The sequence below is a fragment of the Triturus cristatus genome, chromosome 5_1, assembly GCF_964204655.1.
Source record: "Triturus cristatus chromosome 5_1, aTriCri1.1, whole genome shotgun sequence".
In the NCBI taxonomy this organism is placed as follows: Eukaryota; Metazoa; Chordata; class Amphibia; order Caudata; family Salamandridae; genus Triturus; species Triturus cristatus.
In genome coordinates this window covers 136210443-136225475 of record NC_140587.1, presented here as the reverse complement: position 1 = coordinate 136225475, position 15033 = coordinate 136210443, and the positions used below count along the sequence as shown (strand labels likewise).

The window sequence follows — 15033 nt, the reverse complement described above, 5'->3', positions numbered from 1 at the left end:
GCTTCGATGAGGACCAGCCCGCCATTGACCTCCTTCCATCTCTCCCGCTACCCCAGCAACAGTGATGGATAAAGTGCAACTAGTGGTCCTTTACTGGTCAGCGCAGATTTCACCTGACTTTCCTAGGCTCCACATTAAAGGTATTCGCAGAAGCCCACAATGCTGCCGAATGTCGCGCTGTTCGCGCTGTTCGGTCTTGATTCCACTGAGGCCTCTCGCATCCACTACCTTATATTGCCTGCCCCAATATCTTGCAAGTCTTTTTCATCCCCGTTTTCTCCCTTTTCCACAGATTTGCGACCTTTTTCCTTCCCTTTCTTTCTCCCTCTTCTGCCATTCTCTCTCTCTTCTTCTAGATAAAAGTATGAAGATGAAAAATAAGTCACGATCTCCAAAATTGCGTTCCGGTGGTAGTCACCTGCAACCACCGGCTCAAATTAAATAGAGTGAAACTGGGCCCGATTCCTGATCCGCTTCACAATCGCCTCAAAACCATAGTATGGACGCAACCAAATAGGAAATGTATGAAAAAAGTGTCCTTGCACATATTTCACTCCATAAACTGAGTACATTTCTCATAGGACAACTTTTGTCTGTTTTACCTTAGATATTTCAGAGTGGTCTGGCAGCCAAGCTGTTGACCTTTGACCTGGAAAACTGATTCCTAAACCTTTCTTCCAAATAAGACCAATAATTATTTGCTTCTACATTAATCACTCTCCCTTCATGTGGACAGAACTCTGCAGAGTTACCTAAAAACATCATGAGATTCCGCGGAATTCCGTTCGAGGTGAGATTCAGTTATGGTGTGACGCCTTTTCTTTCTTGTTAATAAAATCTTTTTGAATTATAAAAAAAAAATTACAAAAAAAAAAAAGGAGGTGAGATTCAGCTACGTGACGGTGCTTGCGCTGGTTTTTAGCGCCAGTAGCTTGTACCGCAGTGTAAAATCAGCGCAACGGGCACCACGTTGCGCGCCAGAGGGCACTGCATCTTTCTGCCGCTTGGGTAGAATTTCTAGTCGAGTAGCAGCTTTCTCAATATGAGCAGTAGCGACCTGCCGTGACAGCCCGCATTGAGAAATCCCGCCGGGAGGTGGTCTAGCACTCCATTTTCTCACTCGTGCTCACCAACTTAACGTCGAACTGCATGCGAGAAAAAACTTCGCCATACGGCGGCTGGCAGAGTTTTTCCAGAACTCTGCGCTCCAAGTGGAGCGGACAAAACTCTGTGAGCTCCGTTGGAAAAGCGGAGCAGATCACCCGCCCCTAATGCAAAAATGGAGGCAGCAAGTCTAGACGGAGCCAAGTACTGCTGCTGTTAGACATTTTTGCTCTCCGATGCCATCCATTACATACTGTTCCACAGATGAGCCTCAGTTCAAGATGCTCCTGCTGCAATACAAACCTTCCCTATAAATCCCTCCACTGCTCTTAGGAGCCAGGTGTGTGCTACAGCAAGACCCAAGGATGTGTGCTGTGCATGCTGGAGCACAGCGAGCGGAGGTATGCCGTACACCAGCCCGAGTCCTCTTATCTAAAACCCAGTATGTTGAGGCATCTTAAGGGGATTTGTCTAATTTCATGGGGTGATGCGACTGCCAGGGTGGAGTCTGTGGGCTTTTCTGAAAGCCTGTAGGTCTCCAAGACGTGTTTGTCGACCCAATAGTGCACAATTGTTGTCATTTTGGCATCAAAACTTGACTAAAAAGTGTGAGCTCTGGAACATTTCCCAATGTCCCAGTGTAGCACTTCCACTGGTTTCCAAAGCAGGGAGTGGTTACACACAGTTAAACTCCAGGTATACTTTGGAAAAATCCTGTTAGACGTGTTAAATGAAATGAACAGGCACCTTTAAGCAGGTCACCTGTGCTCTCTCGAACAGTGCACACATTCAGTTTTACAATCATTTTTATTGATAAAATGATATAATATCTATTGAGCCAAATGCAAACTTGTTTGCCACCTGCTCCCTCATCTTCACACCAAGGTTACATGAGACTCTACCCTCCAGCGCCCTAGAATGAGGTTCTGGGGGCACCCAAAGAATCAGCAAATCTGGAACCTGTTCACTGCATGACATCAAAGGTCTCTAGCTCAGTGGGTTGCCTCTCTAATGAAATACTGCAAGCAGCTAGGCAGACAGGAGGCTGCAATGTGGTGCTGACACTCTCACGCAGGGTGCACCAGGGGCCCTCTTGGAGGCGGGACAGAAATGTTATCTTGGTCTCCAAAGGGAAACAGGATAGCAAGTGTAGGAAACACATGCCACTCTTAAAGAAGCCATCCCTAAAGCTTTACATTTCAAGTGAGGGCCGGGTCCCCTACCTCACAGGTAGATCATCATGGAAGAAACTAGAACTGTACCTTAAAATAAACAAACACAGTTACACATTTACCCATATGCAATTTGCAACAATAGGTTTAATTCCACATTCAATCTGCATCAACTGGGGTTGAATACCGCACTCGAAGCAGAAGCAGTTTACGGCTAGTGCTAGAGTCTTATTCAAGAGGTAAAGAAATGGAAGCAGGCCAGGAGGGAGCCTCTGCCGGGACGAGCAGTAGCATGCAGAAAGAAGTACCATCAGCAAAGGGGAAAATGGTCTGTGGCTAAGGCAAGAAACAGAAGGGCTGGAAGAAAGTCTGGGTAAAGGTCGCCATATTATATTGGAGAAAAGGTAATGTTGTAGGCGCGCATACAGAGAATGTTGTTTGCAGAGGCAGCTGAATGCAGCGAGTCTGGAAGAGGGTTACTGGTGAGGAAAGGTTGGTATCCAGTCGGAAAGATGGGGGAAGGGCTCACGTGCAAGGGAGAAATGCTATACAAGCATGGCTGGAAGTGGTCATGGAGGTATCTAATGGGATGGAATCCAGTGCGACGGGCAGGGGGTAACTGGCGGGGGAGGTATGATACTGAGCAGGAGGTTTGGAAGGGGTCACTTGTGAGGGTGAGATGGCATTGAGTGGGACGAATCGCAGCACAGCTGGAAGGGGTCACTGGGAGGAAGGGGGTGGCATCCAGACGGAGGGGTAGCAGCATGGCTGGAAGGGGTCACTGGGAGGAAGGGGGCGGCATCCAGACGGAGGGGTAGCAGCATGGCTGGAAGGGGTCACTGGGAGGAAGGGGGCGGCATCCAGACGGAGGGGTAGCAGCATGGCTGGAAGGGGTCACTGGGAGGAAGGGGGCGGCATCCAGAGGGAGGGGTAGCAGCATGCCTGGAAGCGGTCATGGGCGGTTGGTGTCCAATGGGAGGGGGAAAAAAGCGTGGCTGGAAGGAATGATGGCGAGGCAGGGATGTTATCCAGTGGGCAGGATAGCAACAAGGGGGGGGGGGCGGTCATCGGTGAGCATGGGAAGGCATCCAGTGAGATGGCTAGCAGAAGCAGGGATGGATGTCATCTAGCGGGATGGTGAGGGAGGAGTGGTGTCCAGTGGGTTAGACAGCAGCAGAGCTTGAAGGGTCACCGGCATGGTCGGGATGATATCCAGGGGGAGGGATAGCAAGAGATCGGAAGGGGGGGGTGGGGTCACTGACTAGGGAAGAATGCTATCCAGTCAGCAGAGCTGGAAGGGGTCACTAGGGAGGGAAGGGTGGTATCAAGAGAAAGTACAGCAGCAGGCCTAGAAGGAGTCACCGACAAGTGTCGTGAACACTGGGACGAAATCCCTTTGAGGCTTCCTCTATTCTCATTGCGTGTCTGCTCTCACTTCATTTTATCTCATTTGTTAGAAAGTGTGGAATCTTAGACATGCACAGAAATGTTAGTATCATGTTGGCTTCCTATCTAGACAGACATCTTTTATTCTTTTTGCTATGCATGCTGCCATTACATCATAGACACTTACAGGGGTCGCTGACATGTTTTTAGTGATAGGAGCAGATCATCTACATGTGAATTGAGATGACACATTTATCGCCATATTAGTTTAGTCTTGCTGATATTTTAATGCTTTATTTTAATACAAGATTACAATGGTAATCAGTGGCTATATAAACCCAGGCATCGGACCATGAGCTGGAGGGATTTTGTGCTAGGAATATCATAGCAGAGGGCACAGAGGTTTGTAGCAGCCCGCCTTCGTCGGAGGCAGCTCCAGGCATGGTGCAGAGGGGAGCAGTGGCATTCAGCGTTACACGGCTTCTCATTTCCGGGACAAGCTGCGATGGTGAATAGCGAAACAGCTGTTTTTTTCTTTTTCACAGAGAAGTTACACAGAGAAGGTAAGTTGTGCGATCGATCCTAAGAAACTCGATTTACAGGCTTACAATGTATTGCTTCTGGTAACATTTAGCATAGTGCTTAGAAGTAGCAATAGGGGTTCAGGATGCTGGGAACTTGCTAACCAGGTCGGAGATGTTCATACTGTCTCGTTGGCCATATCACGCTCTGCTACACTGATGCTCGCAGTCTGAGGCTGCCGTTCATACTCTAAGCACTAGCCATGGATTTACACATAAACATTTTAAAGTATATCCTCGGTTTCTAAAGGCTATATTGAGTGTCTAATTAATTTAGGGAAGAGGGTGTGTAGCTTTACTTGGTCCCTGAACTCATCTAGTGGAACTGATCAGGACTACAAAACTCTTCCTGCACAGTACTGCTCAGTGGGTTGTGTACAGGTCGCGATTGAACTGGATTTCTAACTCCTTGCACCACCAGGTTAGAAATCAGACCGCTGCGTCTTTGGGCTGGTGGGGTGCGGAGGGAGTTGGGGGCCCAGTTTGTGACAGGAGATATGGTATCCGGAGAAATAGTATCCTGTCACAGGTGAGCAGTAGGGCTGGACAGGGTCACTGGCAGGAGAGGGATGGTACCCTGTCACAGTACAGAGAGTATGGCTGGAAAGCGTCACTGGCGAGGGAGGGATCATATACAGGGGGAGGGATATCAGCAGGACTAGAAGGTGTCACTGACGAGGGAGAGTTGGTATCCATTGGGAGGGAGTGTGAGTGATAGCGGTAGGGCTGGGATGGGTCACTCACTCAGGAGGAAGGGATGATGTCCAGCTGGAGAGATATCAGCAGGGATAGAAGGGGTCTATAGCTAACGAGACATGGCATCCAATGATGGCGGGCAAGAAAACGCAGTGGCTCCAGAGAGGAGATTCATAACAAACAAGTTACTCACCTTCGGTAATGCCTTATCTGGTTGAGACTATCGAGTAGCAGATTCCTTACCTTAGAATATTCCCCAGGCTTCAGGCTTGATCCGGAAAATCTTGAGCAGTATCTCTCACGTCGGTGTTGAAGGAGTCGTCTGCTCCGGATGCAAGGTGCACGGTGTTTTTATAAGCACCACCTAAGTGTGCTAACATTGGTTTCTTTATGTGACTATTTCTGCGTTGGAAGCATAGAGCCTGAAGACTGATTGCCCGGTGTGCAGATACTAAGGGCTTACAGGGACCTTTTAAGGTAGATGAACTTGTTCACAGAACGTTGAGGATGGAAGAGTTGATAAGGAATCTGCAGTGAGATGGAATCTCTAACAGATCAGGAGTTACCAAAGGGAAGTAATTTGTTTATTTGATGGAGACTTCCAGCCACATATTTCTTACTTTAGGATAGATACCAAAGCAATTCCTCCCCGGACTGGCTCAGACCATAAAGTTCTGGAAAACTGAACAGGCTAAGTGCCGGTCAGCACGGACCTGCTGCGGAGGACGTAGTCTTTGGCAAATGTTTGCAAGGGTTCCCACATGGCAGCCTGGAGTACAAGAGGAGGACAAGAACTCCACGAGCTAATGCTGTAGTCGCAGCTTTAGCTCTGGTGGAATGATCCCACATGCCCTCAGGGGGCTGCTTCTGGATAGCAGTTCTTTATGCAGAGTTCAATCCATCTGGAGATGGTCTGTTTCTGTACTGCGGTCACCTTCTTCGCTCCAGGGAACCAAGCAAAGAGCTAATTGCCCACCCAGTATTCTTTGGTGCAGTCGATATAGAATGATAATGCTCTTTTTAGTTCCAAGATGTGGAGACGCTCTTCCTCCTTAGAGGGGGAGGCGGAGCAAACAAAGTCAGCAGCGTGATGCTTTGGCTGACATGAAAGTTATCACCACCTTCAGAAGAAAAGAGGCACGGGCCCGGAGAACCAGTTTGTCTGGGAAGAGGCGAGTGTATGGAGGGTGAACATAAAGTGCCATTAGCTCGCTGACCCTCTGGCCAATGTGCTGCCCACCCAGTGGCATAATGAAACTTGGGGGACCGCCCTGCAACGTACATGCAGGTAGCCCCTGCGGTCAGGACCCAGTCCAAAGCCCTCTGGCCAGGGACCTTTCAGTACCAGCGGGGGCCCCAGCGCTCTGGGGCCTCCTCTACTATGAGGGCTTTTGTTACATCACTGTGGCCACCATGAAAACAGTCCTAATGGTCAGAAGTCTTAAAAGGCAGCTGTGCATGGGCTCAAAGCGGGAACACTTCAAATAGCGCAAAAACAAATTAAAATTCCATTGGGGCATAACGGAAGGTTTGGGAGAAAATGTGCTGAAGTCCTTTCAGAAAACGTATTACCACAGGTCACTTACTGGCAATACCAAGAAAGCCAAGATGACTGCAAGATACCGCTTAACTGTGTTCACAGCGAGGGTTAACATTAACACTTCAGCTTACCAAGCCAAAAACTGGTTCCAACAGCAGGTGTATCCAGTTTTTGTCGATGGACAACTGGCTGCCAAGAGCAGCCACATACTTCGGGCGGTAGGTCGAAGACTCTCAACTGCTGCTGTTTAATCGCCACGGGCATGAGACCCTGCCTTGTTGCTGGGGAAGGAGATCCTCCCAAAAAGGCAAATTGATCCAGGGAACGCAGGATACCACACTCACCGTAGATCGATTCCGAGCCAGTAGGATGACTTGGGCCCGGTCTGTGCTGATCTATTTCAGAACTTGGGGTAAGAGTGGTATCAGCAGAAAGGCACACAGGAGACCAGAGTCCAACTTGGAACGAAATGTGTCTCTAGGTAAGGGCCACCTTGGGAACTCCAACATGCAGAAGTGCTGACATTGCATGCTCTCTGCAGTGGGCAATAAATCTGGACCAGTTCAGAGCAATTCCCATGCTGCTGTGCCCACTGGGACTTCACTGCACAGCCCATCTATGCCATTGAGCGTGCTTCACCAGCAGGATGCCACTCCAGAGGATAGGCGTGGAACTGAACTGTGTCCTGAATGGCTCAGATGAAAGTAAGCATCTGAGAGGGACTCAGGTGTGACTTTGGCACATTGATAATGAACCCCAGTGAGTGTGGGATGTTTGACGTAGTCTAGAGATGGGAGACGATACTGCCTGGGGCGAGCTTGCCTTTAAAAGCCAATCTTAGAGGTAGAGGAAAACTGGAACCTCTGACCGCCACAGATGTGCTGCAACCACCGCCATCACTATGGTGAACAGCTCAGGGGTGCTGGTAAGACCAAATGAGAGCACAGCCAACTCAAAATGCTCTTGGAAAACCGTGAACCACAGGTAGCGTCTATGAGCAGGCAGGACGGGAATGTGAAAGTATGCTTTCTGCAAGTCCACCGTAACCAGACAGTCTGTTAGGTCCACAGCAGACAGAACCTGAGCGAGAATGAGAATCTTAAACTTCTCCTTCTTCAGGAAGAAGTTGAGATGGCACAGGTCGAGGATAGGAAAAAGGCCTCTGTCCTTTCTGGGCACCAGAAAGTAGAAGAAGTAGCCACCACGCCCTACTTCTGATGCCAGCACCCTCTCTATGGCTCCCTTGCCCAAGAAAGCCGACAAATCCTGATGAAGCAAAGAGAGATGGTGCTCTTTCAACTAGGTGGGTGGCATGGGTGGGGGGTGTCCAGGAAAGGAAGGGAGTAGCCCTTTTGGACAATTTGCAAAACCCATCGATCAATGTTACTGACCACCAGTGGTGCAGGTGGTGGCATATCCTGACTCCCACTGGGTGCCCATGATGTTGAAAGGGCAAGCTAAAGAGGTTGTGAGGCCCGGGTGCCTAGGGGGGGAATGGCACATCCTCTGGCTGGAAGCTCCACATGGTCTGTGGGGCATGCATCCTCTGCCTCGAAAAGGTTGGAAATCCTGGTAGCTGTGGTGGCTGGGCGGGTAAAGATGCAGTTGGAAGCCCTTTCTGTGGCCGCAAAAGGCGGATTGGAATTGACGAGGGGCCATACAAAGGCCCAAGGGCCTGGCCATAGCCCTACAGTCCTTGAAGTGCGCCAGCGCCGAGTCCGCCTTATCTCTGAAGAGACAAGTGCCATCAAAGGGCATGTCCATGAGACAAGCATGGACATCCTCTGACAAGCCAGTGGTTCTCACCCAGGCATGGTGTCTCAATGTTACCAATGATGAAATCGCTCTACCCAGTGAGTCGATTGTGCCCAGCCCACAAGGGATGGTGAACTTTGCTGCATCTCGACCATCAGCAAGCACCCGTGACAGTATGGCTCAGGCCTGCTCTTGGGCCATTGGCAGCACCTGCGTAACCTAATCCCAGCACGTGTGGGTAGATCAGACCAAAAGGCATGCAGTGTTCACTGATCACAATGGTAGGCTGGTGGAAGAGAAAACCCTCTTACCAAAGGTGTCCAGCTTCTTAAATTCCCTGTCCAGTGGAGAGTAAGGGAACATGCCATGGTTGGTTAACTCAGGATGTGAAGGCGTGGACTACCAGGTTCTCCGGATGAGGTGCTGATTGAGGAAATTGGGATACCCTGGAACAGGCGATGGTGGTGGGCAACAGTTCTAATCACAGGAGCCCCTGTGCAGGGCATGGACCAGGTCCCAAGAAGAAGATCTGGAAGTGCCTCATTAAAAGGGAGCAAAGGCTCGGATGGGGTAACTTCTGGCTGAAGCACTTCTGGCAAGACGTTTGTCCTGACTGCCACCAAGAGCAAGTGAATATCCAAGACCTCAGCAGCCCTCTTCACCACCACAGCAAATGAGGCACCCTCCTCCGTAGCCATGGTGGGGGTAGGGACCAGGTCAGTGTCTGGGTAAGTGTCCAAACCACAGGCATCAGCCAATTCCCTATACCAGTTGTCCTCAGCATCTTCTACAGGGTTCTCAGACCCTCCCATTCGTCCCCAAAACCAGGCCTATCTAAAGAATAGGGCACTGGCTCTGACATGAGAGGTCTGCCCCCCGTCAGTGACTGTGTTGGACAACTCCAGCCCGGCTCAGTGTTGGAGTCAGGAATGACAATAGGAATGGGGCTGCCGTGGGGGGTTGGCATAGGAGCACGTGCCGGACAAGGTCGAGATCCATCAACAGAGCCAAGGGGCCCAACCGGTGCCAGGGGCGGACCGGTCGGTGGAAGACAAGTTGGGGCCTGTTTCGAGCCCCTGGGGCCCAAAGGCGCTCTAGAGTGGTTGGGCCGCCTAAATTTAAGGTACATGGCCTCATATAACTCTCATAACTGGGCAGGAGTCACTAGAAAATCTAAAAGGTGTGGGGACAGCCCAGGTGCCGGCTCCACCGCAGAGTAAGGCCTTTGAATGCAGACGCTCCCAAGCCTCGTCAGATGTCTTCAACTGATGTGGTGGAGTCAAAATCTTCTTGACTTCTTGTTCTTATTATGCCAGTGGGACTTAACCGATTCCCCCACGACTTCAACTGCGATGACAACCACCTGGAGTGGCTCCACGAACGACCTCAGGACCTTCCTCTTGACCGAGATCTTGAGCGCCGCGGCAAGGAGTTTGAGGAACCGCTCCCTTAAGGCCATGGGGGCATGGCACACCAGTCGACCCAGGTCTTGGCGGCGTGGTCGTGCACCAAACACCTGAGGCACACCAAATGTGGGTCTGTCACCAACATCTGTCAGAGTCGGGTGCCACATTGTTTGGAATCGGTCTTCATGGCAGGCATCCAAACACACAAGGAGACAGAGTCTAGAAAGAAATTGGTCAGTAAAAAAAGACTGGGGGTGGCTCTTTTCGGATCTTTACTGACTGGCGCAGAAAGAAAAGAACTGATATCAGCATGCTGGGGCGACCCCTATATAGGGCACTATGCATGTCACTTCCAGCACGGATGATGCCAATGATGCCATTCGGAACCAAACGAAGTCACCTATCAGTGCACCTGGGTACTACTCAACAAAGGTTTCTGGATCCAGTCTGACGCCTGGGATATATTCTAAGTTAAGGAATCTATTACTACAAGTCTCTATCAGACATATCAAATATTAACCAGGCCTGTTTCAAAAGTTATTCCTTGTGTTGCTTAGCACAGGACAAGTTCCAAAGACATGAACACTATTGAATTTATCCCAGGAGCCTTTTATTCTACAACATGTCCAATAAAAAAATAGAAGGCATAAGTCTACAGCTGATGTTAGCAAAGAGTTGTAAAACCACACAGCATTTCAGTTTGTTTGTTCAAATACCCCACTACCAGAGGCTATATCTTAAACCAATGCACTGAAGTAGGACACAACTGTGTGCCCATTTTATGCAATAGTGCTTTCTACGGTGCGTAAATTTAATTAGAAATTTCCTCAATTCAATTAGTGGTGCAGACAACACACCTCGGAAATTAGAGGGAACCACCTCTTAGCAGGAGTGGGTGGTAAATTTTGCTCCTCCAGCGGGTTTTGCATTGTTTTGCCTACCCCGTGCTACAGTTGGAGTGCAGAATTTTGGAAAAACTCCATCAACCACTGCGTGGAAGATTTTTTCCTTGACCGTGGCTCATTGATAAGCGTGAGCGAGAAAATCAAGCGATAGACCGCCTTCCGGCAAGATTTCTCAAAGTGGGCGGTCTCAGCAGTTCGCTACCGCTCACGTTGAGAAAGCTGCCACTTGCGTTGAGAAACCTGCCACGTGTATGGGAAATCTACTCGAGAGGCAGAGAGAAGTTGCGCCCTCTGGTGCACCGCGTAGTGCCGCTCATCTGACTTTACAGCATGTGACAAGCTCCCTGCGCTAAAAATCAGCACGGGCAGCACAATGTACAACAATTCCGCCGCTCGCAGAACTTTGCAGAATCTCAGAGTTTTTGGTTGACTCCAAGGAACTCCGCAAATTCAGCCCACCCCTACTTCTTAGTGTTTCCGATCTGTGCTGCACTAACTTGGGCAAATGTCTGCACTTTAGAAAGAGCAATCAAACAGAGGCACAGCTGTGCGAAAGTTGCCGTAGGGGCCAGTGTTCTACTCTAAAGTTCTACGTTCTGAGAACGATACATATAAATATACACACACACATTATATATATATATATATTTATTATTTTTTTTCACTGAAAAAAACATCGGTTTTACAGACATTATAGTTGGGAATTACCATTTAAAAAACCTTCGAAATTCACTGAAAAAAAACGTAGGTTTCAGGGACGTTATAGTTAGTTGGACATTTGACTCATATAAAACCATAGAAATTCGCCTGTTATAGTTAGTTGAGCTAACTATAACTGGCGCGCCCGCAATGCACTGGTGATGACGTCACATATTACATCACTCATGACATGGTCAGTGACATCACTGATGACATCTCAAATGACATCACTGATGACATCATCCAGTGAATGTGTGTTTCTGTAAAGTTAAATATTTTTCATATATATCTATGCCAAGGTGTATTGAAGAAAGAGTGAATTTACAAGTCCCTGAATGGATTATTTAGTAGGTGTGTGACTGACTGTATAAGTGAGTGATTGAACATGTGTTACTGAATGTATGGGTTAATGACTAAACTGTGTGAAAGTCTGTATTAGTGTTTCAGTTGATGTATAAGCGGCTCCATGGGTTGGTGAGTAGCTACACGAGTGTCTATATGGGTTATTGATTTGTCGTCTGAGTATCTGTATGGGTGCCTGAGTGTCTGTATGGGTGGGTGCAGGGGGTGTGTGACTGTGCATACATGTCTGAGTGGGTGATTCACTGGTTGTATGGATGGATTAAAAAGTGCATCTGGGAAGGGCTGTATGGGTGAGTTAGTGTGTGTATGGGTGAGTTGGTGAGTGAATAAATGTCTCACTGGTATATATGTGAGTACCTACATATATTTCAAGGCAGTATATGTGAGTGTTAGAGTATATAAATGACTATACGTGAGAGTAAGTTATTTGAAGAGTGGGTGTATAAAAGAGTGTCTGCTTCTATCACTGATTGTATACGACAGTAATTATGTGTTAGTATCTGCATAAATAAGTGATGTGGTGTGTGTATAAATAACACAGTTGGTGTGTATAATAACTGTATACATGAGTAAATGTCTATGTGATTGATTCTTTGCATGACTAGGTGTGTGAGTAACTATGGATGAGTGGCGGACTGTGACTGTATGTATAGGTGTATGAGTGCATATTATAGTACTGTATTGATGATTAACTGCATGTATAAGTGAGTGGATGTGAGTGTAGACCTAGGAAATAGTGGGTGGTATGTAGTGTCTGGCATTGTTGTGTGTATGGTTTCAAAAATAGTAGTCTGTATTTTAGAGTGCGTGTATCAAAGTTTATATTAGGCCATCAGTATGTGCATCAGATTATCACGTGGATGATGTCATCAGTGATGTCATTTGAGATGTCATCAGTAATGTCACTGACCATGTCATGAGTGATGTAATATGTGACTTCATCACCAGTGCATTGCGGGCGCGCAAGTTTAAGTTAGCTCAACTAACTATAACAGGCAAATTTCTATGGTTTTATATGAGTCAAATGTCCAACTAACTATAACGTCCCTGAAATCTATGGTTTTTTCAGTGAATTTCTAAGGTTTTTTTAATGCCAATTCCCAACTATAACGTCTGTAAAACCTATGGTTTTTTCAGTGAATTTCAAAGGTTTTTTTAAATATTAAATTTCATATTTTAATATTTATAAAACCTATATTTTTTCTATTTTTTTGTAATATTTTGCAACTCAATTATACTTTTTTTTATTTGAAAACGTATGTACTTTTTTTTATATCTTACCCCAAAAGTGTGTGTGTATATATATATATATGTTTTTTTTAGAAAACTAGACTCCCATACCGGTAGTGTACCAAGCTCCATCACCACGCGAATCCTATGCGCGACATTGCGAAATTCGTTAAGGATGCGCATTTCATATCCGACGGCTTCGTAGCACCGTGTCCCATCTAACATCATATACGTATAAGGTCGCGCCAGCTCCTAGTTTGGTATACGACAACTGTGCGGTACCAATACGGGCGTTACGTCATCTACGTATAGGGTCGCGCGTTCCGTATGAGACGAGTGCACGCTGCCAGGCCCTGTGTTACATCATAGACATATGGTATCGCACCGGGTACGCCATTCCCTCATTTATTTTTGTATGTCTCAAAATGATATCTAGATAAGTTTAAAGTGTATATGAGAGGAAGCGATAATCTAAAATATTTTCCACATTTATATATTTCTAACTGCAATAAACTTATATTATGGTAAATATATTTTCTCAAAATCGCGTCGGGTGTGGCCTCCTTGCGCGCTCAGTGCGCGCTTGCCATGTGACCTTAAAAAAAAGCTTTTGATTGGTTCATAACATTTCCCATTGTAACAGTTGGAGGACCCCACCCATTTAAGTCATTCTCTCTGCACCGTTTGATGAGACACCTCTTCTGCTTGCAGAGCTTTTTTGAAAACTTTTTTGCTGTGTACACATCTTATAGTACACACAACATGCAACAATCATCTTGATCAATAATCATGCTCTGTACAGTAGCCTTCCACGTGTGATACCCATGCATCTGAAACGTTACATCAAAAAACAAATGTGAGTTAAGCGATGCCCCTGGTGCGAGTGTGTGCGCATTACTGTGCTGCCTTTTGGCCTGGGTATTGGTGGCTCGAAGGGGTATCATCAGCCACGGGCAGAGTGCACATCCTAGATCACATGTGACAAACAGTAAAGAGTAATGTGTAGATTTGTGTTGCAGTATGCTCTGTTGTCAGGCTTTACCAATATTGTAGTGTGTCATATGTGAGACTTTCAGATTCACTGTGTATGACGTAGCCTCACTGCTGATCTTCCCTCCATCCGAGCACATTCACATGTGTGCGCTTCGCGATAGCAACACTTTCAATAATACCGCACACCACTGACATATGTGTTTGTATATATCCACAAGCTTGACAACGACGTGTGATGGTGTCCATTCAATGTTTTCGGACAGCATCTCATTAGCGATAGTTACCGCCCTCCCGGTACATGCTACATTAATGTAAATTGCGGATTGTGCGACGTCAAAACTGCAACAGGGACACACACATAAGTACACTTCCTGCCCAGGCAGGAACTGAACAACGCCCAGGTCCCAGGAATAATTATTCACACCCCTATGCTGGTCTGGCATACGCAAGCCCAGCCCACTTTGCGTACGTATAAATAGGATAATGACGACGCCACATGTCCCAGTTCTTCCACACTGCTTCAGGTGATATGGCCGCATCCACCTCGCATATCACAATGCGCAATAAAAAAAGGGTATGCATGAGGTGTACATCATCCTGGCAATCAAAATTCCATCTGAATTGTGAACCCTGCTGGATGTCATGTTTGGACACAAACTAGTGACAGCAGGTGAGCAGTGGGGCCTGCGTGCACAGGGGCTGCAATTCAGTGCAGTGCGGCGGAAGGGATGGGGTGCATCAGCCTGGGTGCACAGGTGCAAACAAGCGATGTTGCCGTGCGTAATGATGTGATCTCTGACCTCATTCAGTCACGTCTCTCTCTATCTCATTTTAAGGACCTGCTGGACCGTACTGTAGGCCTGAGCCAGCGGGCAGCGCTGCCCTACAGACACGTGGCGTTGGCTTTTGGGGCACTGTAGTGAGCTGATTACTAAGTGTACATGCACACAGACTTGCCCAACTGCATTGCACATGCACATTATCCTTCTAGCATGCGCTCTGTTCCTTTGTATGTGAACGTTGGCATAATATATTATTATTTACCCTTGTGTATTCTCGTGCACTCCAACTCCTCTTTGAACCACGATTACCACTAACAGTTGGTAGATCGTACTTCAAGAAGGAAGGATGCACTCAACTGGTGTTCTCTCTTAAGCTTGAAATAAACCTTCATTTACCTTAAGACGTTTCCACCATTATATT

The 15033-nt window shown here is 47.4% G+C and overlaps 1 protein-coding gene across 5 annotated transcripts in view; it reads right to left on the bottom strand.

Annotated features, from left to right (window-relative positions):
* Positions 1-15033, bottom strand: part of LOC146830407 (microtubule-actin cross-linking factor 1, isoforms 6/7-like) — a 456496-nt gene that overhangs the window by 379131 nt on the left and 62332 nt on the right. The gene's annotated exons all lie outside the window — the stretch shown is intronic.